This window comes from Pygocentrus nattereri, chromosome 21, assembly GCF_015220715.1.
Source record: "Pygocentrus nattereri isolate fPygNat1 chromosome 21, fPygNat1.pri, whole genome shotgun sequence".
NCBI classification, from domain to species: domain Eukaryota; kingdom Metazoa; phylum Chordata; class Actinopteri; order Characiformes; family Serrasalmidae; genus Pygocentrus; species Pygocentrus nattereri.
Window position 1 is genome coordinate 20,692,006 of NC_051231.1, and position 27,117 is coordinate 20,719,122.

The 27,117-nt window shown below is 38.8% G+C and overlaps 1 protein-coding gene across 19 annotated transcripts in view; it reads right to left on the reverse strand.

Moving 5' to 3' along the window:
* Positions 1-27,117, reverse strand: part of nfasca (neurofascin homolog (chicken) a) — a 137,486-nt gene that overhangs the window by 86,862 nt on the left and 23,507 nt on the right. For 7 of the 19 annotated variants that reach the window (XR_005129296.1, XM_037532445.1, XM_037532449.1 and 4 more), the window contains exon 1: positions 19,278-19,547. The exons of 1 other annotated variant lie outside the window; for it this stretch is intronic. The gene's annotated coding sequence lies outside the window, so the exon portion shown is untranslated. Of the gene's footprint in view, positions 1-4,041; positions 4,291-19,277; positions 19,548-27,117 lie in introns of those variants that run through there. 11 more of the 19 variants (XM_037532450.1, XM_037532458.1, XM_037532447.1 and 8 more) reach the window with 5 other exon arrangements.

Sequence of the window (27,117 nt, forward strand, 5' to 3'; positions counted from 1 at the left end):
TTTTGTTCTTAATGCTAAAAAGCTGAGTTTGTGCTGAATTAGAGGATATCAATCACTTGATAATAGTTTATTACAGTTACAATATATTAGAAGGTACACTCCCCGGCCACTTTATTAGGTACACCTGTTCAGTAACTTGTTAACACATATAGCTAATCAGCCAATCACATCTTCGCAACTCAATGCATTTAGGCATGTAGAGGTGATCAAGACAACTTGTTGAACTGCAAACCGAGCATCAGAATGGGGAAGAAAGGTGATTTAAGTGACTGAATATGGCGTGGTTCTTGGTGCCAGACAGGCTGGTCTGAGTATTTCAGAAACTGCTGTTTTACTGGGATTTTCACTCACAACCATGTCTAGGGTTTACAGTGAGCAGCAGTTGTGTGAACAAAAATGCCTTGTTGATGTGAGAGGTCAGAGGAGAATGGGCAGACTGGTTTGAGATGATAGAAAGGCAAAAGTAACTCAAATAACCAACCAAAATCTCTGGGGAATGTTTCCAGCACCTTGTAGAAAGTATGTCACGAAGAATTAAGGCAGTTCTGAAGGCAGAAGGGGGTCCAACCTTTTACTAGCTGTACCTAATAAAGTGGCTGGTGAGTGTATATTGCAATGGCAATCAGTATTAGTATAACTGTATCATGGTATTATGCAGCCCTAACCAGAGCACTGAGTAAATGCCTTAGTTTTATCCTTCCTATTGCCAGAGTGATGATAATATTTGTCACTTATTCCCTAATATCAATTAGTACTAACTAAAATGAACTAGACCCTCTGGGTCTCTAACTGTGCAGTTCGAAGGACAAACATGTGGACATGAGCTCTGAAAACACATACAGTAAATGCCTAGAGGAGGTCATCTGAACTACTATCCATGTTGACACAACCTCATAAGGCCCAGATCCACACACATACATGCAAACACACTAAGATATATGCCCGGGCTTCACTCTGCTCACTTTCACTCCCTCCCTTAGAGGTCACAGGAGGCTCTTGACCTTGGACCCATCTGCCCAGTCCTGTTCATAAACTCTTTCCTGCCTCTCGCCTGCCGCTCCCTAATGAGTCCAGTCTCTCACTTCCCAGAATTCTCACCTGCAGGGCTACTTTCCTGCCCTGACCTCTGACTCAGTGCATTATGGCACTGGACAGGTCAGAAGATCACAACAATAAACACCCACTCGGTTAGGAGAACAAGGTCAAAGGGCTTATGGACATGACCCTGCAACCTCATCCACAAGCCATTCTGTTTATGCCTCTTTATGTGTCGTAAGGGTGACAGCTGTTACATCAACACTGCTAATGAAACCTCATAGGTAATAAAAGCTTCTTAAGCTTAAATGACATTAGGGGGAAGGGGGAAAGAGCAGCTCAGGTTCAGATTCAGGGGTTAAATTGGAATTTAATTTAGGAGGTGGTAGAACCTTCAATAGTGAGCAAGAGAGATAGCTGCTAATGATGGCAACTTGGTAGCAAGCTAATAAGTTTGATTTATACATAATGGGATCACAGGAGCTAAATTAAAGTTGATAGCACTGCAAATATCATGAGAACGTTAATGATGAATCCATTTCACCAACATGGTTATAATCAACTTAATTTTCTCTCTTAAGTGGGGCAAGCATTTAAGCACTGCCAGTTGTTGAGAGATCATGAGTATGTTCCCTAACGATCAAACCATCCATCAGCCAATGGTAGCTGGGAGCCCTTTAGCGTGAGATGCTAGCCAATGCAGGCTTCTGTTAGCTGATGTAAAAAATTTGCAGTTTGCACTCTCTGCCAAGCATGCTGAGCTTTCCAATGATGCAAGGTGCATTAGCAGCAGTTTGAAAATATGCAGTAGCTGGCATCTTGTGTCTTGGAGGGAAGCAAAGCAAGTCTTCGTCCTCCCATTATTTCCCCTGGAAATCGGAGAGTCACTTTGCTTTTGACGTATTTGTGTGACTTAATTCAAGCACATTGTGATTCACACAATTTCTACAAAACTTCATCCATAGCACACTCATCAGACTCTACATTATAGGCAACAAATAGGATTTTTCTAAAACAAAAAAAAAGTCTTTGTCTTGTGAAACCTGACTGGTCCTTGTGATGCAGTGAATGAGGTTAATAGATCAGTTCAGTCATGCCATGGGTAAAACCAGGGGACTCTGGGTAGACAACGAATACAACTCTCATTTCAACACTAGGCTGATAATAACAAATTTTCCATGTTTCACTGAAAAATACCACCAACATATCTTCCCAGTTACCTAGAGGGTGCAGAAATGCCCAATTTAACCCCTAGATTCATGGAAGGTAGTATCTCAGGACAAATGGGCCTGGACTGCAGAGCAGCCAAGCAGACCTCGGGGAAGGTAAGATGGAGGGGACGGACGAGTGCGCCAGCGTGGAGCACATCTCATGCTTGGCAGGAGTGATGGCTCGATGCTGCAGAGTGACCTAGTTTTAACAGCAGGATCAGAAAAGTGGATGCGGGGAGGGGGCGTGTGTGGGGAGAGAGACAGGGAGACAGAGAGAAAGAAGGACAGAGAAGGAGGGACACAGAGATACGGTACTTAAAAGTCAGGTTATGGGAGGAAGCAAGAAAGAGGGGGAGGATAGAAGGAAGAAGAGTCTGCAAAAAACGACACAGTGAATGAGGCACCTCCTTTTAGCCCTGAGGGGAAGCCAGAGGAAGTGACTCGTTCAATCACAGATAAATCAATCCCGCATGTTCCTGAGCCATGCTAAGTTCTTCTTTCTCATTCACCTCCACGTTTACATCCAATACACAAGTCAAGACAAAAAATCTTGCCACCTACATTGTAACTACACTCATTGGCTATTTTATCAGGTGCAATTATTCATACAGGTGCACTTTGTAGGTTTATATTTACTGACTAGCTCATCTGTTGCTGTACAATTTATCAGTCACTGCTACGTCGAGAATGGTGCACCACCCAGATAACATCTGTTCAGCAGTGGCTGCCTCATGAACTGTGCAGCAACAGATGGGCTACAGTCAGTAACTGTGTCTACAAGGTGCATCTATATGGTAGGCCAATAAGTGTATGTACAAGGTGGTCCCACAGGGCCAGACATTATCTTATAATGAGAATGACTGGAGACAACCAAAAGTAATTTTAGGATAAATGTGGGTGGGAATAACAGGGTGGTAACAAACAGAATGCAAAATTTCTGAAACACACCAACACCATGTACAGACCGAAATCAAAGTAGGAGGATGTTCTAAGTACAAGCACATATATGTAATGTAAGTTAGCACTGGCTAAAAAACTCCACCTAAGCATGTAGACATTTGCCACATTTGCCTGCCTGCAGTTAAAATAAATATTACTACTTGCAAGGGAAAAACGTTTTTTGTTAGCTAACAATAGCAAGCTTGTTTGCAGGTGTTATCGACTAACGTCTAAACGTTAAAAAAGAATGGACTACGGGAGACTAGGGGCTTGTTGTAATGGGAAGTTTGCTTGAGGTGGATTCCGCCAAAAACCAGCCCCAAAGTTCAAGAAGTTGTTCCTAGACATGCATTCTTGTTACAAGATCACCATGACTATGCACAAAATAGCTACAGTGGGCAACTGGTAAGCTACAGTAGGTGTAAGTGGTAGAAGTGTAACAGTCCACCGCATTGCTCACACGGGGCGCAACCTTCTATGTGTTGGCCCTATCATCATTGGTCACCAGATGTTTGCCTTTGCAATCCTAGTGCTAGTGGTACCATGTGATTGGGGGAGTCCCAATGGGGGAAAATTTGTAAAAAATAACAAAACAAAAATAAACATTAAAATATCATAACATGATATTGTGATGCAAAATGTGACAATGTGCCTCATGTAGATGTAATTCTATGAATTACCGCATCAAACACAGCTGCCTTGTTTGAGCACCAAAGTTTGCAATCACACATTACCAATCAACGATTCATATTTTGCTCAAAGTATCTCATAGCTATTGTCATTCTTTGTCTTGAGAGCATTCCAGACATAAAATAAATAAATAAATTTGGCAGTGCATCAGTGAAATAAATCTTACCCCTCTGGCACCCACTTCTCAAAGCAAGTCTCATCACTTCACTGCCGCCTGACAAGTTTCAGTTCATCAGCGAGTCGGAGAGAGAGCAGAGCTGTCTGGATTTTCCACCGGAAGCTGCCAGCTGCAGTGATGTACAATAATGTCGAGACAAAAAGGGGGAGTGGATGTGGGGTCCTTGAGGCAAGTAGACTGGATCTGGGTCGTGGTGCTCCGTCAAAACACAGGAGCAGACAACACAACACCCGGGACCTAGGGATCGACCGATGTAAAGATTTTGTCAGAGATACCATTTCTAAAGTCGAATTCAGAGTGGATTAGCTTTGCATTGGGAGAAGAAGTAATTTTTTACTGGTGTTTCTCAGTTTATTTTAGTCCCATCCGAATACACCATGGCAGTTATTTTTACTAACTGTACACTCCTGCCTCAATAAAGTTTCTGGCACCTTTTAACTTCTGTAAAATCAGCAGATGAAATAACCTCAAGTTATACTCATCATGTGAATCGACACATAAACTTATCAGTAAAACACTACAAAAATCCTGTCTGAATAAGAAGCTAAAAACACCTGTACATATGATACCAATATAAATGAATGTGCTCGATATTATTCCAATACTTGTAGGAAAAAAAGTGCTTGATTGACTAATACGACTGTCACTTTCTTAAACTCAAGTGATATCATTCCACCTACCCCAGATGTAGTTGATCAAATTTGTTTAAATGTTGTTGTTTAAATTTTATTTCTTTAGTTTAGCACTTGAGCTATAATGTTAATGTTGTTAACAAACACTATAGGTTAGGTTAGTAGTCACGCAAATCTTTTCTGCAAATACATCCCTAAAATGTCTCTCAACCACAGACAAACCATATCCAGGTATTTGCTAAGGTAGTGGTGACTTTTAATGTGGTTAATGTGGTATAGTGCATATTATTACTTACTGTGTACTTTAAAAATGCATAAAACGTCACTATGTAGCAAAACGCTGAGGCAGCCATTTTAGACAACAGGTGCAGCACTGAATAATGAGATATGAAGATGAATAGAAATATCAGAAGTATTGAATGTAATCTTGTATTCCAAGTAGCCAAACTTTCAAATGACACCAGCTGTTTAAAATGGCTGGAAACTACACAACCTTAATGAAGACCAGCATGTGGTTTGGGAGAAGTTTTGAGAATGTATTTATGGAAAAGATTTGGGTGACTATTGACTTCTAGTGTTTGTTAGTGCTAAACTAAAGAAACAAAATGTGGACACCCAACACGTCTTGGCTAACCGACTACATCTCTGAGAAAAACGGACAATTGTGTAAATGTGTAAGCCTCTACTTGTTCAGCCTGTAAAGTGGTACAAGAACATGAAACTATTAATCTTCCTAGAAATATTTTTTTTTCTCATGCTAGATGTGTGAGTACAGTATGAATTGTAACAAGCAATGTTAAAGCAATATCTGCTCCACAGGCTGCGCTATCGCCAACAATGGCTTGTTTTCCTCTGTTTCCTTCATGTCCAAATGTAACCTCTGCCTTAGCTTAAATATTTAAAAGCCCTGTCATCCCCTTAACACACCACTTCCCCACCCATCTCTTTTGTTTAATTCTCTCCAATGGAACCCACTGATCTTTCCTTTTACCTTTTGACACTTTGTACTCTTTGACCTTATTTGGTAATTAAGATAACGCATTATTGATCCCAGATTGGAAATGTAGGCAATTACAGCAGCATGACATATAACAATAGACAGGACACTTACACTCTCAAAAATAGGTAGGAAACTTTCACTGTGGCAGTACCCCTCTTGTCACTGGGGTTATACCCTCAAGGGTACATCTAAGTACCTTTAGTCTGGAAACATGACTGCACTATTATCCATTGAAATTGTATTGACAGCCTGTCTCTGTCTTTAAACATTAGGTTATGAAAAGGCACAAATATGTACTTTTCATCTGGGAAAACTTATTTAAGGTACAGAATTGGATCTCAAAACCACTGTTGTACCTTTGTGGTACATTTAGATTGTTTGTACCTTGATGAATGAAAAATGTACCTGCACAGTACCTTTATTTATAACAGTATAGAATAAAAAAATAATGAAAGTAGAACTAGAAAGAGCATAATGTCCAATCACATGTTGATTAAGTTATCAGAAAAGGTAATTTTGTTATAGACAATTCTACTATTTAGCAAAATAAGGTAACTTTAAAAGTTAAAAAACTTTTGTCCAGAAGTTTTTACTTTATTCAAATGTCAGGAAGCACAACCAAAAAACAAGAAAGAAGACCCCAAGTGAACTGCAAAATTAGGTGCCCTTGGACATACTGTTTTGTTGACTTAAATAACTATGTGATAAAAGCTTAATATGGTCTACATACTGGAGACAAAACAATGTATATATAAAATTTTACTCATTATGATGGTACATATTCTACCAATGCATTCTACCAATGCATTAAACTCGGCCAACAAACAGAAACTGTGCACTAAAATGTGTATAAATATGTAGATTTCAGAAAATCACTAAGAAAATCAAGTAATTGTCCAGGGATGTTTTATCATTAGCATATGTATATGGTTTTTAAGAGTATCACAATTACTGAATTAAGCTTGATATATATATATATATCGCTGCTGTCGGAAGAAAACCTTGTATCTCAATTTTAACGTTTTTAATATAATTTGAAAATGCCTTTTGGTCTTTACATTGTGTGCAAATTTCATGATGAATGGACCAAAAGAAATGGGCCAAAATTGCTTGGAAAGACATATGGTTCCTTTGACTTCCATTAAAAGTAAAGTAGGTTTTTCCTTCTCCTGTAAAGTTTCTATTTTGGAGATACAAGGTTTTCTTCTGGCAACAGCGATATATAACCTGATCAATATGTCGCTGCTGTCAGATCAAAACCTTGTTTATCCAAAATAGTAATGTTGCAGGAAAAAGAAAGAACATACTTTACTTTTAATGTTAGTCATTGGAACCAGACATATTTTGACATAATTCTGGGCTGTTTCTTTTGGTCCATTTTCAAATTATGTCAAAAACTGAATAATGACAAGGTGTTGTTCCGGCAGCAGTGATATATATATATATATATACATATATATATATATATATATATATATATATATATATATATATGTGTGTGTGTGTGTGTGTGTGTGTGTGTGTGTGTGTGTGTGTGTGTGTGTGTGTGTGTGTGTGTGTGTGTGCGCGCGTGTGTGTGTGTATTACATATATATATATATATATATATATATATATATATATAAATAAATAAAACGATGACAGCTAATTCTCTCCAGGCAAAACTGTCTTCTATCGCAAGCACACAAACTAGACCAGACCAGACCATTACCAACTAAAAAAATAATGCAATTGGGGTGCACCTAATTGCACTATTTCATTCTCTTCCATGTCTCAGTTTCTCTCTCTCTCTCTCTCTCTCTCTCTCTCTCTCTCTCTCTCTCTCTCTCTCTTCCCCCCACTTCCCTGCCTTTGAAAATCAAAAACAAAACGCACGCTCATTATCCAAGCTGCATCTTGTTTCCTGTGAGCCCTCTCTCACCCCAGGCTCCACCCTGGCCAATAGTGGCAGACCTGGTCGCTAGGGCTCCTTAGCAACAGCATTGGGTGAGAGGAGAGTGTGAGTACGCATGAGTGTGTGTGCACATGAGGCTTGTCCCAGAGGGTGTGCCATAACAGAGGTACAATCCCCTCTTCCAAACCAGGGTGTATGAGTGAGTGGTTAAAAAGCATGTCTGAAAGCAGAAAGCGTCAGAGTAAGAACAGTACTTACATTACAAGCCCTAATCACTGATAGACACAAAGCTGTGGCATGAATAGGTACATCTGCCACTCTAAAAATGAAATCTCTTACTACTGTGGTCTACCGATACACACATTTTGTATACACAAATTTGATATTCATTGTGTATCTTTTGACCAGAAAATATAGAATAAAGCAATTTAATTGAATGCAGTGCAGGGGAGCAAGGCACTCTTACACTGTAATAAATGATTACGTGCTTTACCCTATAGTAAGTATTCAGGATGCCTTCTTTTTTTATTTAAAGAGAAATTCCACTGACAATTCAATTGAAATAAAAATAAAGTGATTCCAAATGGTCTCAGTGCTGGTGATAGTAACCAGGAGTCACAATTTTATTTACAACCTAAAACAATCAGTGAACCTACAGTCTTCTGAATTTTTAACATGTAATGTTGAAATGATAAAATAGTGGGAATTTTAATATATAATATATATGGGGATTCTCAACTTCAACCATTTTTTAAATTTTAGGCCAAAACCTCAAAACTATCATAAAACGTCAACAAATATCCAAAAATATCATTATGCATTTCACAGCAAACTAATCAGAATGACTTTAATTCCATCTTAATCATTCGATTATAGACTTTTTAAAAAAATCTGTGGAATTCCACTTTGATTAAACTTCAAATAGAAAGTTAGAAATATAAGTCACCAATTATTGACGTAAAAACTTTGATGTTCAATGAACTAATTGATTCATACGTTATGCATATCATGTATTGTGAAAATGTTCTGAAGTATCGGAACATTATATTTTTGCCATTTCATCCAGTCAACGGTTTTCTCTTTTTCTGGGTCAAAGTCTGTTTGCCAATATGCCAACATGTCAACATGCCAACATTTACTTTCTTTTTAAATTTTTTTTGGGTCAAAGTCTGCTTGCCCTAACTAGACAAACACAAACACATGCAGACGGTTTTGCAAAGCAGGGGGGTGCTTTCTTACCTTCACAGTTGTCTCTTATTTTAACATGAGTGACCAATTTTTGGACATAGAACAACAGAAATCAATCAAATTTATGTCAGTGCGTCATCGAAAAAATTATTTTAATTAAAATCAAACTATTCCTCGGTGTGTAGCTGTTAGGAAGCTGTCGTATTAAAAACAGTGAATATTAACATGCATATCATGATGTGATGCATTACAAAATACTCAACTGAAGTCACAGTGGAGGTTTTTGGAAAGTCGTATCTTTCCTGGTGAAGAATATAATCTAAACCTTAACATTAAAAAGCAGATTTATACAGGCTTTTATCTTGCTGGTTTTTGTGGCAAAGAGGTGTATTTTGCTGCTTTGGTCCTCTCATCTGTCCCCTTCAATGAGGATGTGGGTTTCTCAGCTTTCGGCCTTGCTCACTCTAGAGAAGCTGACTTTTGACCTGCGACAACAAACACCCAAGTTTGGTCATTTTTTTTTCTTCTCGTCTTTGTCAATCATTCTGGTTTGTGACTGCTATGTGTTTAATGGTGCAACATTGTTGAAAAAGAAAAAAAAAAAAGCAGATTTATAGGCGAGCGCGAAATCAAGAAGCAGCACCAACACATTGCATCTCCATGTGAATACTAAGCTCTGTGTTAGCGCTATATGTTTTCCATATGTGGATTTAGAGGTCATGCATGGGCCAGTCATGAATATTTAATTTGTTCTGATTCCAGTTTGCCGTTTGTAGCCCTGAGCGGCACTAATGATGAAACCCGTGAGGGGTCTGGCTTGATCCAAATTCTGTAAGAAAATCCTAATGTTTGTCTATTTAAATTTTGGAACCGTGATTTAGATCTTATTAGAAAGACAAAAAAAAAGAAATGTGGCCAACTGTAATCAAAGAAAGACGAGCTAATGAATGCTAGTTTAGTTTAGCTAGCGAAACAGGAAGCTTATAGAAATAGCTGGCAGGCCTAATTTGTACGAGCCCATCTGCCAGAGGTTACTGTGGTGATTAGAGGCATTCTAGGACTCCTGATGGGTTTGGCTGTGCTGTGGTACCTCCTGAGACAAGGGTATCCCTCCCCGTTCTCCCCCTCTTCTGCTTTCTACTTTCTCCTCCCTTGATTGCAGCATATGAAGCATTGGCGAGCAAAGTGGTGAGAATACAGTCCCCATGAGACCCCCATGGTCTCTGTGCTCAGAAAGGCGTTTGTGTATGTGTGTATGAGCGTGTGGAGTGACAGAAGAGGGGTTTGAGCAGAGCTGCTGACAAATCCATTAATTAAATCCTCTGAAATCTATCAAGTGCATAATGACGACTACAAGGGAAAAAAAGCCTTCTGGAGCTAATTTGGCAGGCAACGCTCTTCTTTCTTTTGTGATTATTCTGGACACATGCTGGCCTTAAAACAGCGACCCAGATTATGGAGATAACCAACCAATGAACCCAGTCAAAGCAGGTTCTTGTAATGGAGAACATAGCCATGACCCACTGAAGGCAACAAGACAACGAAGACGAAACCATCCATTTGGCTTATCGTTTGACCATGCTAACAGATACTCTTGCTCTTGGTGTTAAAGTCTGAGGATTGAGGTTCTGTAAATATGTTTGAATTTGACTAAGCCTAAAATTTGATCATACATGGCATTCCAGATATTGTTCATTTCAGTACTAACACACAAAGCACACATTTCTTTGTTCGTTGAGCCACCACGTCAAATAGGATTTTCATCAGAAGACTGTGTATCAACATTTTCCTCTAATCATATTCAAATACACGCTTAAAAATAGAAATGTCAGAGAGGGTTCTTTGGAGCGGACAGCATAGAAAAAACCTATGAAAAAGCTTATGAAGCTTTTAAACATTCTTGCCACTGATACATCCAGAGATGCTGTGTCCCCTTTAGATCATTACAACCTGTTCTCAGAGTAGTTTTACTATGACCAGCGCATGTATATGGATGCTATGGATTAACATTATGAAGAAATCTAACATTATTTATTTCTAGAACGTTATAAATATGCAAATGATTAAAATATAAAAAACATTTTTCAGCACACTATCCCAGCATTGCTTAAAATTTATGCTCTTCCAGAGTACAATAAATACATCACCAAGTATCAGTTAGAGAAAACAGTCCAATCTAAAACATCTATCTGATATCTATCAGTATTTTTTTAGCAACTACTTGCCAATACTGAAATGACTCTATCGTATATCCCTAAATTAGTAGACTAAACTGAAATGAGAAACCCTAAGAACCCTTGTTTTTACAAGAGTTATTATTATATTATTATTATTATTATAATTATTATGAGTTATTCTCCTATGCATAAAAAACAGGTTTCTTTGCATTTTTGAGGCCCTGCAGCATGTCTGAGATTTGGGTTTTCCCAGCCAAACACAAGAAGAATGCCTCTCTCTTCAGTGCCCCATCCATCTGATCCTGTTTCAAATGCCAAAGGGTCACTTCATGGGATGAACATTGGTAATTTATGCGCATTAAAATAAAATGCCTTTTTATTGATAACATTCAGTCCAGCTTAACAGTGTGTATAGAAGGCTTAGGATTTGCCCAGATGAGGAATGAGCTGCAGCCAGACACAAAGAAGCAAACAAAGAAATGACTTCCACAGTTCGGCACTATGGATGACTCTATTTTACAGCAAACTGATGCCAACTCAGAGACTTTTGGTCATACACTGACCTGCTTCCATCGTGCTCATGCTTCACTGAACCACAACTCAAATCCACCTTGCAAAGCTGGCCTAAAGGCATGTGACCCTGTGCAGGTTATTGTTGAGTCATAACCCACATTCAGTTGCTTCAAAGACACAATGTCACAATGTAAATGTTCTAACTCTTTTCCCCTCATAGTCTCAGCCCCTTCTAGAGCTACATGGACAAAGCAATAGAGTTGTGACTATATTGCAACATATTTTGATAAACCTTACAATACAATAACTGTGCATTACTGATCAATCATGTGACATGATTAAAAATTGGCTTGCATTTTTACCAAGGCAACTTACTTTTGTTGGATTGCATGAATTCATCGATTGTTCAATACTAAAGAGAGAACAATGCCACTTTTTCTTTTGAAAACTGATACTGAGCCCTTCAGCCTCGGCCAATATTGATAAAGATCTGACACATTTCACTTTAAAAAATAACAAGCTTTAAAAATGATTATGCTTACTTTCTCATTTTTAGCTTTAAAGTGAAGGCTTTAATTTTAGTACTTCTAAAAGTAGCCTGTCATGCTCAAATCACTCCAACACCCCCCTCAGAAAGAAACAGATCTAACATAACATCACACAATTTGTGTGTGCTATTTCAAGCAAGATCTGTTACGGGATTGGATGGGATTAATGCATTTTCCTGTGTGATATCCAGCGGCAAGCCATGACTATTAAAAGCTAATGTTTCAATCTGGGCCATAAAGGTCAAAACTGAGGAAAAAAATTTACAGAATTTACATTCCTGCAGAGTTTAGTTCCAAGCTACTATCTCCATCTTACCTACGTCCAATGCATTTAATCCAGACAGTCACGGACTTCTGAAGAAGTTCATTAGCTGGAGCAGCTGCAGCATAATTGTGGTTGGAATTAGACTCAACAGAGTCTAGGTAAATCTTTCGAACCAGGTTTGGCGACCACTGGTTTAGAGTGCTGTTTTTCCATGAAACTGCTCTCATCCATTCATAATCAAATCATGTTTGGTTGATTTCTCTGCTACTTCATAATTATGATGACAGTTAATCTAACACAGTAGAACTTCCTAACCAACAGGAGAGCTTGATTAGCTATTTCAACCTAGATACCTGGTGGAAAAACAATTCCTGATTAGCCAAATTTTCACTGGGAGTTTCAAGAATTTAACTTTAGTTTCAATCATGTATTTAACAATAATACAAGAACAGTACTTTTAAACTTGTAGAGTTTAAACACAAGCATCATTCTTTTAATTCTGTTAAATTACAAGCATGATTATGTTAAAAAAATGACCATGCATTTTTTAGTTCACAGATATCATTAGGCCTTCTCTAAGGTTCACCCTTTGCTAATACTAGTCAAGCATTACTGACATCGGTTCAGTACCAATCCTCATCAATACCAATATTGGTATAAGCAGTCAGGATGATTGCAGCTCACTAGAGATGTTGCTAGGAGTAGGAGTGGGTAATATGACATTATTTATAGTTATTGTGATTTTAACATATTGTAAATTTCGTTAGTACATAAAAAACTATTCCCAACTGCCTATCTGATTGCATAGCACAAGACCACCACTCCCCACCTACTTTTCTCCGATAGGATGCACCTGAGTGCTTAGCTTTAATCACTGACAGTTGTTTCCATGAAAGACTGCAAATGAGAAAATAAGAGACCCTCTGAGGAGGCTGGTGTATGTGAGGGCACATTTGCAAAGGCTAACATTGTTATAATAATCAACAAATGATATATTGTGCAGCAGCCGTCTATTTTTACACATTTCTATTTTCTTAGCATTTTATTTTACATTTCACTCTGAAACACTGTTGGCTAATCCACATCTTTCTAGGCACAGGAAATGTTTGCTCCTTTTCCTCGCCTTTGGCCAAAGATGTGCTTCTAAAGATGCAGTCTCTTTTCATCAAATATCAGTCACAAGACATGTTCTGACATCTCCAAGCTACACCCAGCACTAAGCATGGATAAATGGTGGAAATGGCATCCTAATACAATTACATCTTTATATAATCACAGAGGAAGTCAATCTCTGCTTGAATTGGCTTTTGTTTGAATTTTACAGTATTTCCATATTTCCACAAAAAGGAAATTTGCTTGAAATGTGCTTCTGGGTATCAAGCTGCACAGACGTTTATATGGCACACACATGTGTACAGAAATGTATAGAAACTCAGTGATGCACATAGCTTTAGGTCCAACTGTGCCAACAACTATGCCAATGTCTAGGATTAGAACATCTGGCCTACATTCACTTCAGCTGGTAAATGTTCATATCTTTCCCCAACAAGACTGTCTATCCTGTGTCTGAACCCAATGAGCAATGTAAAGAGCCTATGACCTGTACTCGAAGGTTTGTCTAAAAATAAGCCAAACAGATCTATTTTTGAAAATAAATCACTGCATGCAGCAATCATTTTGCTGAGGCAGTCTCTTTTTAGGCTGAGATTCGGTGGGAGCCACGTGGACAGCAAAAGCGCTTAGCCGGTGTTAACACAAACACACGGTGAAAAGATTAATATTATTGGCAGTCACCACTGCTATGTCCCTCGTTATATAAAATCGAAGGGGACTAAAGTTGTGACCTCTGGCTCATAAGCTGGAAAAGGGTCAGCTCAGGAGTAGACAGATGTCTTTAACCCTTAGGTTAACTGGGGTTTAGCTATACCATTTCAATGCAATTGCATAATTAATTACACAGTTATGTGAAAAGTGACACATTTGATTCTGTATCAACACTTTGGTCTTGTTTTGTTTGTTTAAACATTAAGAAATAGAGGAAACACTGCAAAAATGTGAAGGATTTTTCTTTCCTTTCTGCAAAACAAGATAGTAACTTTGCATGTAATATAAAACCTAATAAAATATGTCATTGCTGACCAGCAGCTGGTATTTTTGACTTATGTCACAAAATGTGCCCACTGTTTTCTAGTAGAAGCGTGATTTGAGTCAACATGTTTACTGTTGTCAGGAAAATGCAGATTAATGTCTCAAAATGATTGTCAATGGCAACTGATTGTAAGCTACAGATGTGACAGATATTTGAAGTATTCCTTTACAATCAAAACACATTATGCTTTCCTTATAGTCAGTGATAACTACGAATTTTAACTAAGTGTCACTAAATATGACAAAAAAGTCAAATTCTACCTCACCTCTATGTTCCTCAGATAGTAGAGTGACAGGGTTAGTGTTCTCTCTAAACAACCTCTCTAAAACAACTCACAGCAACCTCAACCGCATTTGCCTTTAATTGAGAGAGATGTCCAGTGTATGAGATGAAGGTGACAGCAGGTCTAACAAAAAGAAATTATTCTTCCCTGCACTCAATGGCTACACATTAAAATGTCCAAACAGTAACACATACTGTATTCAAACCCTTAGGCTGCCTCACACGAAACTTGCATGCAACTTATGTTGCTTGAAACCTGCATAAAACTGAATTGAGTTGTCCTCAAAAAAAGTGTCCTGCAACTCATTTGAAAATCTGCCTTAACTCATGATTTATGTAATTACATTATAATGTTACAATTCTAGGGGTTGTGTATTTTCCAAGTCATGAGAAGATACAGGTTTATTCAGGGCAGAAGACAGTATCATATTGTACAGTATATGTGCGACCTGTCTAGGGGGAGGAAAAGAGATGGGGGCCTTTCAGAGCTTTAGCCTAAATATTTGCTTTGAAAAGCAACCTCTGTCCATTAAACCCTTCTCTCCAGAGTCCTCAACCTCTTCAGCAAGACCAGCGTACACAAAAGGATGGGTTCCTCCCCCACTGAAACACACAAACACCCACACACACTTCCCTCCATTTGTTCTCTAGTGCACAATCACCCTCTTGTGTGCCCTGCCATGTAACAACTGTACAGCTTATTTAATGGCATTAGCGTTATTACACAACACCGTAATGTCATTGTCATGAAAACACTGCCCCGTGCCATGAGTGCTGATTTCTAGCGCTTTTGAGAGCACTCATCTGTGCTCGTAATGCATTCTGTGGCATTTTAATTGAAAGGATGGATAACCTAAGCTTGCAAATCATAATTACAGAGAAGCAGTAGTGTAGTCTAGCCTAACTATATTGTGACTTACAGACCCTCTCCATAACCACAGACAGAACCACAGCCACCACACATAGACTTACATTGTAGCACAGGTAACTAAAATATGTATTAATACTTACAAAAATACTAGCTATATAAATGCCTATGACCCATTAACATGAATTAAATGTTGTAATTCAAATGTAATCGTGAATGTTTAGCTACTATTTAATATTTTTACTTTCTTTTCTGAATTTAGGTGAACGAGGCGTATCAGAGCTAGGCCTTCAGTTTGGGCCATAAATGTCAAATGTTGGTCAAAAACAAGGAAAACAACACTAATACTTCTAGTAACTAACTGGAACCTTGTTAGACTATGGTGCATATTCCCAGCCAGTGAAGTGTCTAGAATTTCCAGAAGAACTAGAATGACCTTGTTTGCGCTCACTGTAAATCAAATCATGATTAATTGATTCCACTGACACTTCCTGTTTATCTCAGGCAAAGCCTTTGAAGTCCTAACCAATGGTAGAGCTTGCCTTCCTGTATCTTCCTAGACGTCATGTGAAAGAAATTTCTGATTTGACAAAATTGTATATCAAGATTTTATTCCATGTCATTAAACATGAAATAAGAGTAGCAGTGCACACACACACATATATATACACCCACACACACACATTTACACACACACACACACACACACACACACACGTGTTAATGGCACCAGGAATGACCAGAGACCAGGCCAAGAGGTACCAATGGCAAAGCACATCCAGACACAGTGGCCTCAGACAGATGTTACTGCTGTGTTGTTAATGCCGCACATCAGTGGCGTGGGATGGGATGAGACGGCTTTTCCTAAAACATTCCCGACTAAAACGTCGAGCCAGTTTAATGAGCTGGTCTACTGGTCAGATCTTGACAGAGAGAGGAAGAGAGAGAGAGAGAGAGGAAGAGACAGATATAGAGAGAGAGAGAGAGAGAGAGAGAGAGAGAGAGAGAGAGAGAGAGAGAGAGAGAGAGAGAGAGAGAGAGAGGCAAAGCAGAGCAAGAAAGAGAGAGAGGGTTAAAGAATGCATGTAATGAGTGTGAAAATTAAAAAAGAAGAAAAAAAACAATGCAATCCTTTTCCTTGCTGAGCTCTAATTGCTGTGTAATGATCTGTGAAAATAAATGGTGAGAACTACACTAATTAAAGTCTGTTACAATGATAGTAGCCATTTAACGAACTTTAACTACCATCAAACACAGACATCCAGATGTACTACTTAAAAAAGCCCTCACAGGATCTGTCTCCATGGCATTTCTGCCAGGTCCACAAGTACTAATTAAAATGTGTAAAATGCAAGCAAGAAGAATGTCTGTCAGTAGGTGTGATCTCACACACTTTCTCTGTGGGTATGTGGACTTGTGATGGAGGCAACTTCTATGGAGAAATCTGACAGCCAGTGCTAAAGATGACACGATTACTGTACTTTTTCGATATCGATACTGAAGCTATGAGTATTAGCTGATTCTGTCACCGATGCAATATTTTTTCGTTAGAAACTTTAAAATGAGCAATTTTTAGGCAGGAAAAAAGAATGCTAAAAATAGTTTGCATGCGCTGCTGCAAGTCGCCCTGTAAAGCCTAAAAAAGCAATATAAAAGTCAGAGGCATCAGAGTTTTCTTTCTACTCTTTCAATGTACTCACAAACATCATATGCTTGGAGAAGGGGTTTAAAGCACAACTGACATTACAAGATGTTATTTCCACTAGAGAGGTCTCCAAATCTTGCAGAGTAACCTTAAGATGGGATAACTACCCAGCATGTGTACTCCAAAATCTCAGTCACCAAAAAGCTGAAAATGGGAAAAAAATGCACTTTTTCAGTTTTAGGGTAAAAGAGAAAAAGGTAGAACACTTTCAATAAAACCAGAAACAAGCCTATAACAAAGTGTCAAAATATAACAGTTTACAAATAACTTTAAATGTAATGAAAATTAGAAACAGTAATTGAAAACATTGTTTTTCTGAACGTCAACTATGCTAAACCATTTCACAGTCATCAGGGGATACAGCACCCAATAATTTCTCCATTAAGGGTTTAATACACCATTTGAAAACATTCAGCTTGATAAACAGAATACAGCAAAACAACAGAAGCAGAAAGGAAACTCCCTGCTCGCAAAGTATAATTAAAAAATGATCACTTTGGATGACCAACCTTTCGTTATTGCTGAAGATGTTGGATATGTGGAGACAAACTGTACATACTGTAGTCATTTTATAAAGTGTGTGTCTGTGTGTGTGTGTTCTTATTTATTGTCAGCTCATTTTTGTCCTTTTTTAATAATAAATAATTATTTTAATAAAAATTACTTTTTGTTTGCTTAATTTAACATACTGGGAAAAAATAAAACACAAGATGTGGGCTGTGTTTTATTTCGTTTTCTGAAATGTAGAAAATAAAAGTGTATTCCGTGTAGATGGGGCATTAACTTATTTTCATATGTGATCAGAAAATTAATGGATCACTCTTATTCTAGTTTCATACTTATGCCAGTGTTAGACTACTTGTGGCTACTGTTATCACATTACCTACTTTGCTTCGCTTTACATTATGTTGCAATACAAGCACTTTGGAGATGTTTCATACATTCTTTTCTCTGTTACACAATCTTGCACTTTCTACTGATCTCAACCCGATACCAACACTGTGAATCAGTATCTGAATCTGAATCTGAATCTGGCCGCTTTACGCAGCTGAATTAGACCACTCTAATCATCAAATCTCGGGTCAATTTGAGCAGGCTGTCCACACTTCTGAGTGCAACGTGAGGGGAATCCTTGGCATTAAGAGAGAAAGCAGAAAAGCTGTAGATTATGAGGCCCATGAGCGCAACATGTAGATCTGAACCAATGAGAGCGATCGATAATTCCACTCGTCTGTTTCAGACGAACTCATCAATGAGTGTCTGACTGAATTGGCTTGGGAAGAGCCTGGCTGTCTATGTAACACCTCTGTTTAACTTACAGTAATATCTATGACCCACCACTCACAGCATTTAACATATAACATACATCATACATTATCATCCGAGCCCAGCAGCTGACGTCCTTTCAAAAGTGCTCAAAAGCGCATCATTAGAGAGATGTGTAGCCAGCGTGACAAATGACTAGCACTGCTCAAAGGCACACAATTATACACCGACAGTCTTTTGTCAGTGAGATAGATATCAAACACAGAAAGTCCAACACAAATGCTTGAGGCTGTAAAGGCACAATGTTACAAAAGGGTTCTTGCTTAGAGCTTCAACAATTACTCAAATGATGCTAAATCCATGAGGTAAATGGCAGACAACAAAACGTGTGGCATTTGTGAAAGCACAGCGTGGTAGGATGGACATGCATGGAGAAAAGATCACATGTTAAAATGAATAAAAGCTGTGAGCATGTCAAGCTCTCCCTGTATGTCTTTCTCTCACTCCCCCCTTTTCTCTTTTTCTAGCAATGAAAGGGGCAATTACTAGCCTCCAGTGCTAGTGCTTTTCAATTTGACTGAAACACTCATTTTCAAATGAGGGCATCATTTCTATATGAATTACATATATTACATTTAGTCCTTCAGTTTACTCATGTTTGTCAACAAACTGTGTTGATGTAATATATCTTAGCCAACTCAGAATGAGAACATAGGTACAAAAGAAAAAGAAATTACCTCTCATATGAGCTTGTAGTGGTAGGTATTGGTCAGTCTGACCTGGACCAGTGCATGAGGCATTTTCAGCGGCACTAAAATAAGTCCTCATGTGCTAGAGCCGGTGCGGTGATTTATGACACCGGTTTAAATTCCAAGTATGTGTCACTGTGTCTTATTGTCTCCTGGAGTAGAACGCGGTAATAGAGCGGCGCGTGCGCGTGCTAATGATGCCGCTATCCTCTGGTGGAGCATCCCTCTAGCTGTGTATGTTGAGCGCTCCCTCTTTTCTCTCTCTCTCTCTCTCTCTCTCTCTCTCTCTCTCACATTCTTTCTGGTTCACACACACAGCAAACACAGAATCCCATCTGTCGCCGCCCACTTTGCCTTTTCCCAGCCCACCTCATGAATAATAAAAAGCCCCCTGGGCGGGCATCCACCCCCGTCTTTGAAAACACACACGCACGCACTCATACCCTCGTGAACGAACATCCATGCAAACAAATACACACCTTGTACATACATACATTCATATAACAGAGGCAGTCAAGCATGAAGGCCAACCCCCATGACTGCCAGCCTGCCTTTAAGTCCCCCCATGGTACAAATATACTATCAAAGATGCAACGTAAACATATGATCCAAATGTGTACATTAAATGAGTTTTAAAGTTAGATTCCATTTACTTTCCCAGGAAAACGTGACCTATTTAAAACCTTTTCAGAAATAAATGAACATAAAAAAGCCTATAGTGAAGACAGGGTGTATGGATTCAGTTCAACATTCAATGTGGCTCAATCGTGATCCCTAAATAGAGAAGCTGAACACATGGCCTTGAGGCCACCACTCTTTTTTACACTGAAATGTAAAGATGTAAGCATTTATGAGACAAATAAAAAGAAAACAAATAACAAAAAGAACACAATTAAAGAACAACTTGAGAACTGTGAATTGTCAGTTGCTTGCTGAGGTGAGCTGTCACCTGGCAGGGGATTTAGCATTTTCCCAAGCCAAGCTTGAAGAATCCCCCTTCACCCTCCAAATTTCGACCTCTGAGCTTCGACCCACTTCTCACTCTACATTTTCATTTGCTCTCTACCAACCACTAACATGCTAGCTAGGGATGCACAATCATTACTTGATTACTTTACTTTAGTCAATTTGCTTATGGTCAATCTTTTTTTAACTTAGCAGCTTTATACTAGCCATATAAATTACATTAATTGCTATTTGATGAGCCAACCTGGTATTTTTTATTTTTGTAAGTAGCTACATCAAAAATAAAGGCAACTCACTATTTAGCACAATGAATCATGCATAATGATGCTACAATATTTTAATATAAGTGTACCAGCAGCATTCACATACAGCGTGAGTGCACTTTTCTGGCTCACATTATTTACAACAAAGAATTGCAAAACAACTCCATTCATGTGTCCCCAGTGTTGGCTGCCATAAGAAAATTTCATAAAACCTGTTTTGTTGTTTTGGTGCCCTTTACAGTGAAAAATTCAAGATTAACAGACAAACAATGGTCCTTGGTAATCCCATTATTTCACAAAAACAGAGTATTGATAAAACTTTTCAAATCTTCACTTTCAAAAGAATTTCTCTTACACCACAGTAAGAAAAAACTTACTATACAGTTACCTAGGTCTTCTTGGGTCACCAGGGCACAGGGATTCCTCATGGACTGATACAGAGAGAGAGAAGACAGTGGGGAGAGCAGATGAGGAAAGAGAGAGTGGCTGAGGAAAGAGAGCAGCTGAGGAAAGAGAGAGTGGCTGAGGAAAGACAGTAGCTGAGGAAAGAGAGAGTAGACAGTAGCTGAGGAAGGAGACAGCTCCATAAAATCAGTGGTTCTTAGTGTGGGAGTGTATGATGGAGACATTGAATAGTGAGCTCCTGATGAGACGGGAGGCTGCAGAGGTAAACGCACTACACAGACAGAGGCTGCTGAGCCAGAGGCCAAGTGTTAATTAAGCATTGTATTTCTGGTCCCTCAGAATGACCAAATCACAGCTTATGCTTTTAAATAGATTTAAATACCACGGGCAGTGCCTGAGTCTGTATGTGCATGTATGTGTGTAACTATGTATTAAGCACACTGAGACTAAATGTCCTCAATATGAGGAAAATATTATATTTTTCATTTTAGGACAACTTTTACAGTGTTAAATGAAAACTTTCATTGATGATACTTATATAGCAATATTGATATTAATTATAGTCCATATGAGCAAATTTGCACTTTCACCAAAAATGTCTTTTATCTGAAAAGGAAATAGTAGCAAAATAGCAAGAACGATTTCCCTTTTGATTACTGAGGATAGTAATTAGTATGCCACGCTAATACAGAAGTCAAAGGAAATGCTCCACAAATATGGGAAAACAGATGTGTGTTTGTGTAAACTAAAACAAAGACTACAAAGAGTGTTACATTATTTTCCATCAAGTTGTGTTAAAAATACTTTCTCTAATGCTGACCTCATCTGGAGCACTCCACATCCCTGATCTCTCAAAGTGTTGCTCATAATCAGCAATCCAAAATGGATTCAGGGAGAAATGGTCATCAAGGAAGGGAAATTTGACTATGAATCACTTTATACTGTTTATTCGGTCCTGGTGCTTTGCCAAAATTGAGCAAGGTCAAAGACTGTGCAAGATCACTTAAGAACCAGAGCGTGTGATTTATGCAAATGCTTGATGAGAGGAGACCAATTAGTATGAGCCGATGTAAAAAATCTCTACACAGCTGTATTCATAGGCATGCCATGCTAACACTGAGCCAAGCATTAAACCATAGTCTCGCTTTCTGTTCAGATCAGAACTATGGGACAACATCAAATGGATATAATAATAATAATAATAATAATAATAATAATAATAGTAATAATATTCTGACTGATACTCAAGGTGGCTTCAAAGGGTTTCATCTTAGTCAAGTAACTGACTACCTGAGAACATGTTATGTAACTTCCTATTTGGCTAGCTATTAAACCTTTAATAGGCCAAGGGCCTTCCAGTGGGCAAAATGTTTTATTACACACTTCTGTAATCTACAAACAGCTAAACTAACAGTTAAGTTTGCACTGAAGTCCTTGTAGGTACTCAATAATAAGCCTATGTATGCAACAAGCCTGGGATGTTAAGAGGTTAATAAGGATGTGCATTCTTACTAATTTTGAAAATTCTGAGTATCCATAAGAGTCAAGGATTGGATACATGGTTAACCACTGGAAAGGAAAACAAAAGTATTTTGGCTAAAATGAACATACAGCTGGAGGCTCTTTTAGGTAATAGCTCTGGTGGTAAGAGACCTAAAAAATCTGTAGCAAATTAGCAGCAAGCATAGGAAGACATTTGAAGACTTTATTATTCAAAAAGCTAAAAAAAAGGGTTTGTAACAGAAGCAGCATGTTGCTGCTAACTGGTACAACACTGGAGGGTTTTTCTCCTTAGTGGACAATGTGCCAATATGTTAGACAATCAAAGAAATATATTTCCACTGTTTCTGGACGTAGCTGCGCAGGTGCTGCCTACTCCATCACACCCTTAATGTGTTCTTGGCAACGTGCTCACTTTAAGGCACTTGAGTTTCTAATTGGCTCAGTGAAATACAGATACCCACTCACAAATACAAGCAAAACAGTTCAATTTTATTATCGTCTCAAAGAAAAAATGCATAAAGCACATATAAAATTCGGGCTGTTTATCATTCTTTTTCAAGCAACCAATTGCGCTTTCATTTCATACTAGAGAACTGCCAAAAAAAGTAGCATAGACCTTAATGAATTCTGTGCTTATCTAAGCTGGTCCATGCTGGTCTGGTGCTGGTTTAGCTAATCACCCAACATGGTCATGCTGGTTGCCCAGAATACCAGCATCCAACACAGAACATTTGCTGGTCTATGGTGGTTTTTCTAGCAGGGACGACTCAAAATGGCAAGTTTCATCCAAATTCCCTGTTGTTCACAGGGAACACTTCTGATTCATTACAACAGGCCAGCAGACAAAAGTTAGCCTGGTTTCTGCTTTTGACACCAGTGTTTAAAAAACAGGAGAGGTGCATCTACATTATTGTAAATGTCAGCCCACTTTTAAAAAGCCAAGTGTAGAAATACATACATGATTGACAGCCAAGTCAGCGGGAGGTACCCCCCTGACTCACTCTGAGGTAGGTTCAAGGAAGGCTTTCCAATTTAGGGGGATTTAGTTCACCATGGTAACCAAATTGAATTATGATAAGGCCTCTCCTGTGTGGCTACTGCAGAAATCAACAGTGAGAGTTTAACCGTAAGCACAGGGACACAGATAAGCGCTTCATTTTTATGCTAAGCTTGATTAAACACAGGAGTGACCTTTCTTTGCTCCTCTTCAGCTCTCAGATCCAGGAATGTCATGTGTAAACGCTAGTTATTGTGGATGTTTTGTGTGTTTCTCTACTAGAACTACAGTTGAGTGGACCACAGGGTAGATATCCCAAGCTGTGGGGGATGTTTCACATTCCCTTGTTACTTTGACGTCTATTGTGTGGGTTGATGCAAAACAACGGCATGATGGACTGAATGAGCGGGTTGTTTTCACTGTATGGCACTGATAGAGCTGAAAGTGAGGAGCGCAAAGCTCTGAATGATCTCATGGAAACAGTGAGCAGTAAGGACACTGAGAAATAGATCTTCTGAAGTAAACAGGCCTCGGTTCTGCAGTATTGTAAAGAAACTGCACATAAGAGTCAGTGAGGTGTTTGTTAAAGGCACTATTTTCATAAATTTCAATTTGCCATCAAGCAAAAGCAAGTAGAGCCCGACAGATGTGAAAGTTTTGTGGCTGATACTGATGCTGATTTTATAACCCAATAGTTTTAGATAAACTGTGCTCTACTGACAGATATGATATTAAATCCTCAACAGTTCCACTTATTAAAATCAAATAAACAGTAGAAACTCATGGTACTGAGGGGTGGAGCTATCCAGAGTTCTTTAACATTGTGGTTTTGCTTAACTCTTCTTTTTCTTTACTTCAGAAAAAAGAAATGTATTGGGGCTATATTCTAAAGACTATGTTTTTGTTATTATATGCATAAAGGCGTTTTGTGTACAAATTCATTGGTTCAGATTGTCATATTGCTAAAACAGGGGGTGACTCATACTGGGCTTCTCAGTAGTGCAACCAAGGTTTCACCCCATCACTGGGATTCCCTGTGATGCCATGACTAATATTTCCAGTTCTAATTGTCACAATATTGCCTGTATTTTTGCTGACATAGAGCAAAAAAACTGATATCATCATCTAACTGAGGTATCTGTCAGGCTATACTCAGCAGAGCCATTTTTTGGCATGTTTGCCAAATGCTTTGTTTATGTCCTGCAGTAAACAGGGGAGAACAATATAGAAAACATATATCACAATACTTCAAGACATTTTCGTATGTAAATGAAATATACATACATATTACAGTATTTAATTTATCTGAGCATTACACTCTTGAGTACTCTAATCTTCACCTAGATTCAAACACATAATAGATCAAAACATTACAGAACTACTCCACAGGGAAACCTCTCTTAAATCTCTTTTTAAGGAAACGTGCACTTGGTCAGTGTTCTTTAACAACTGAATATATCAACAATATGCTCAGAATAGTTTATCGTGGTGTAAATTATCATAACAATCACATCATCTGATCATGTCACTCATCCCTAATAGTACATGGTATTGCTTTTATTCACACAATAGGTAATCTCCACAGGCAGATTAAAGTTTCCTCAGCCATCTACAAAAAAGAAAAATGTATTCAGATGTCCAGCGGACTGTTTGATATAGAGTGTAACCAATGCATGTAAGCATCACAACCAGTACAAGACTTAACAAAATCATAGAAAGTAATGTATCATGCAGACATAAGCATGAAAGTGCATGGATATGCTTACTCTGTGGCAGGTAACTAAAAAGCACATTCTTCTACTGCACATTCCAAGAGCCATCATAAAGGGCTTTTCTCTTGATGGCATCAGGTGTGAGGCTAATTGCACTCTTTAAATATTTAGGAATTCGTGCTGGATCACCACAGCCAACAGAAGAAGAAAGGGAGTGGGAACGAGAGTCAGTGAGAAAGAGAGAACCAGATAGATAGATAGAGAGAGAGAGAGAGAGAGAGAGAGAGAGAGAGAGAGAGAGAGAGAGAGAGAGAGAGACAGGCAGAGTACAAGATATGGCCATAAAAGAGTGGAACAAAAAGCCTCTTGTTTGGGTAACTTGGGAATGGCACGGAAACCCAAACACGAAGGCACAATACTAGAGCAGTGGAGCTGTTTGAGCAACACAAGGCCTCCTGCAGTGGAACAGCTCAGAGACAAACAGGATGTTCCACCACGTTTGTGCCTCCGACTCCACAGTAATCAACTGGACGCCTCATTAGGGACTAACAAGAGCTTTGGAGATTTCTCTAGCAAAGGCAGCAGAGTTGCCAAACTGATAGTGAGGCCACAGCTAAAAGCTGCCTTTAATGAGCTGAAACAGGACCATGCAAGCCCCAATGGGACAGATCTACTCTGCCACATTCTGTCAGACTGAATTAAGCAGTGTGAACTCATTTCAAAAGTTCTGCATAGTTTCTCTGCATGACCTTATCTCAACAGATCACAGAAAGGCGTTACTCTACACTACATGGCCAAAAGTATGCAGACACCAGAACATCACATCTATCTGTGCTGGCAGAACATCTCATTCATATATCATGGATTAATATGGAGTTGATCCTCTACACGGGCTCCACTCTTCTGGAAAGGCTTCCATTCAGCCACAAAACCATTAGTGTGGACGTGTCCAATTTTATCCACAAAGGGCCAGTGTAGCTGCAGGTTTTTACTCCAAACAAGCTGGAGCGCACCTGATTCCACTTGTTTAATCAGGTGATTTCTTGCTTTGTTGGAGTGAAAACCTGCAGCCACACTGGCCCTCTGCAGATAAGGTTGGACACCCTTGCATTAGTGAGCTTGGGCAAAGATGTTGGACAATTAGGCCTGGCTCACAGTTTGCATTCCAGTTCACACTAAAAAGTCTTGATGGGGTTGAGAATATGGATCTGTGCAGGCCAGTGAAGTTTGTTCACACAAATGTGGCAAAACTTTTGTTCATAGGCCTCGATTTTTGCCCAGATTACCGTCAAGCTGTAACCTAAAAAGTGTTTTGCCCAAATTGCTGTCAAAAAGTTGAAAGCACACAATTCACTAGAATTTCCCCTCTTGCATCTGGAACTAAGGGGCCTAGTACAAACTATAAAGAACAGCCCAAGATGATTGGTCCTCTTGCATCAAACTTTAGAGTTTGCACTATGCCTTCTAGTAGGTAGCATTCTTCTGACATCACCCAAACACAGATTTACCTGTCAGACTGCCAGATTGTGAAGTGTGACTCATTATTCCAACATGTTCCCACTTCTCCAGAGTCCAATTACAATGTGCTTTACACCACTCCAGCTGATGCATGCCACTGCGCATGTGCTCAGATAATCCATGAATTTAACAGGCAGTTTGGAACTCAGTAGTGAGAGCTGTTCAGTTCTTTCCCAGATTTTGATCATGGACTAATGTCTGATTGGAAGTATGTTTAGGTCATGTTAGGTATGGAAGTCCCCAAATGTCACTGGTTTACAAATGTGCCTTTGGCAATAGCATATGTTGTGTATCACATAAAATGACCACAGACAAATAATCAAGTACTACTGGTATTAATGCCAGGTGTCAATGGATCAGGATTCAGCAGTCTGCCTGGCAGTGTCTCTAAGATTAACCAGTGAGAGAAAACAGCATCATCCCACCTGCATATTGCTGTTGTCAGAAGAAAATCTTGCATGTCC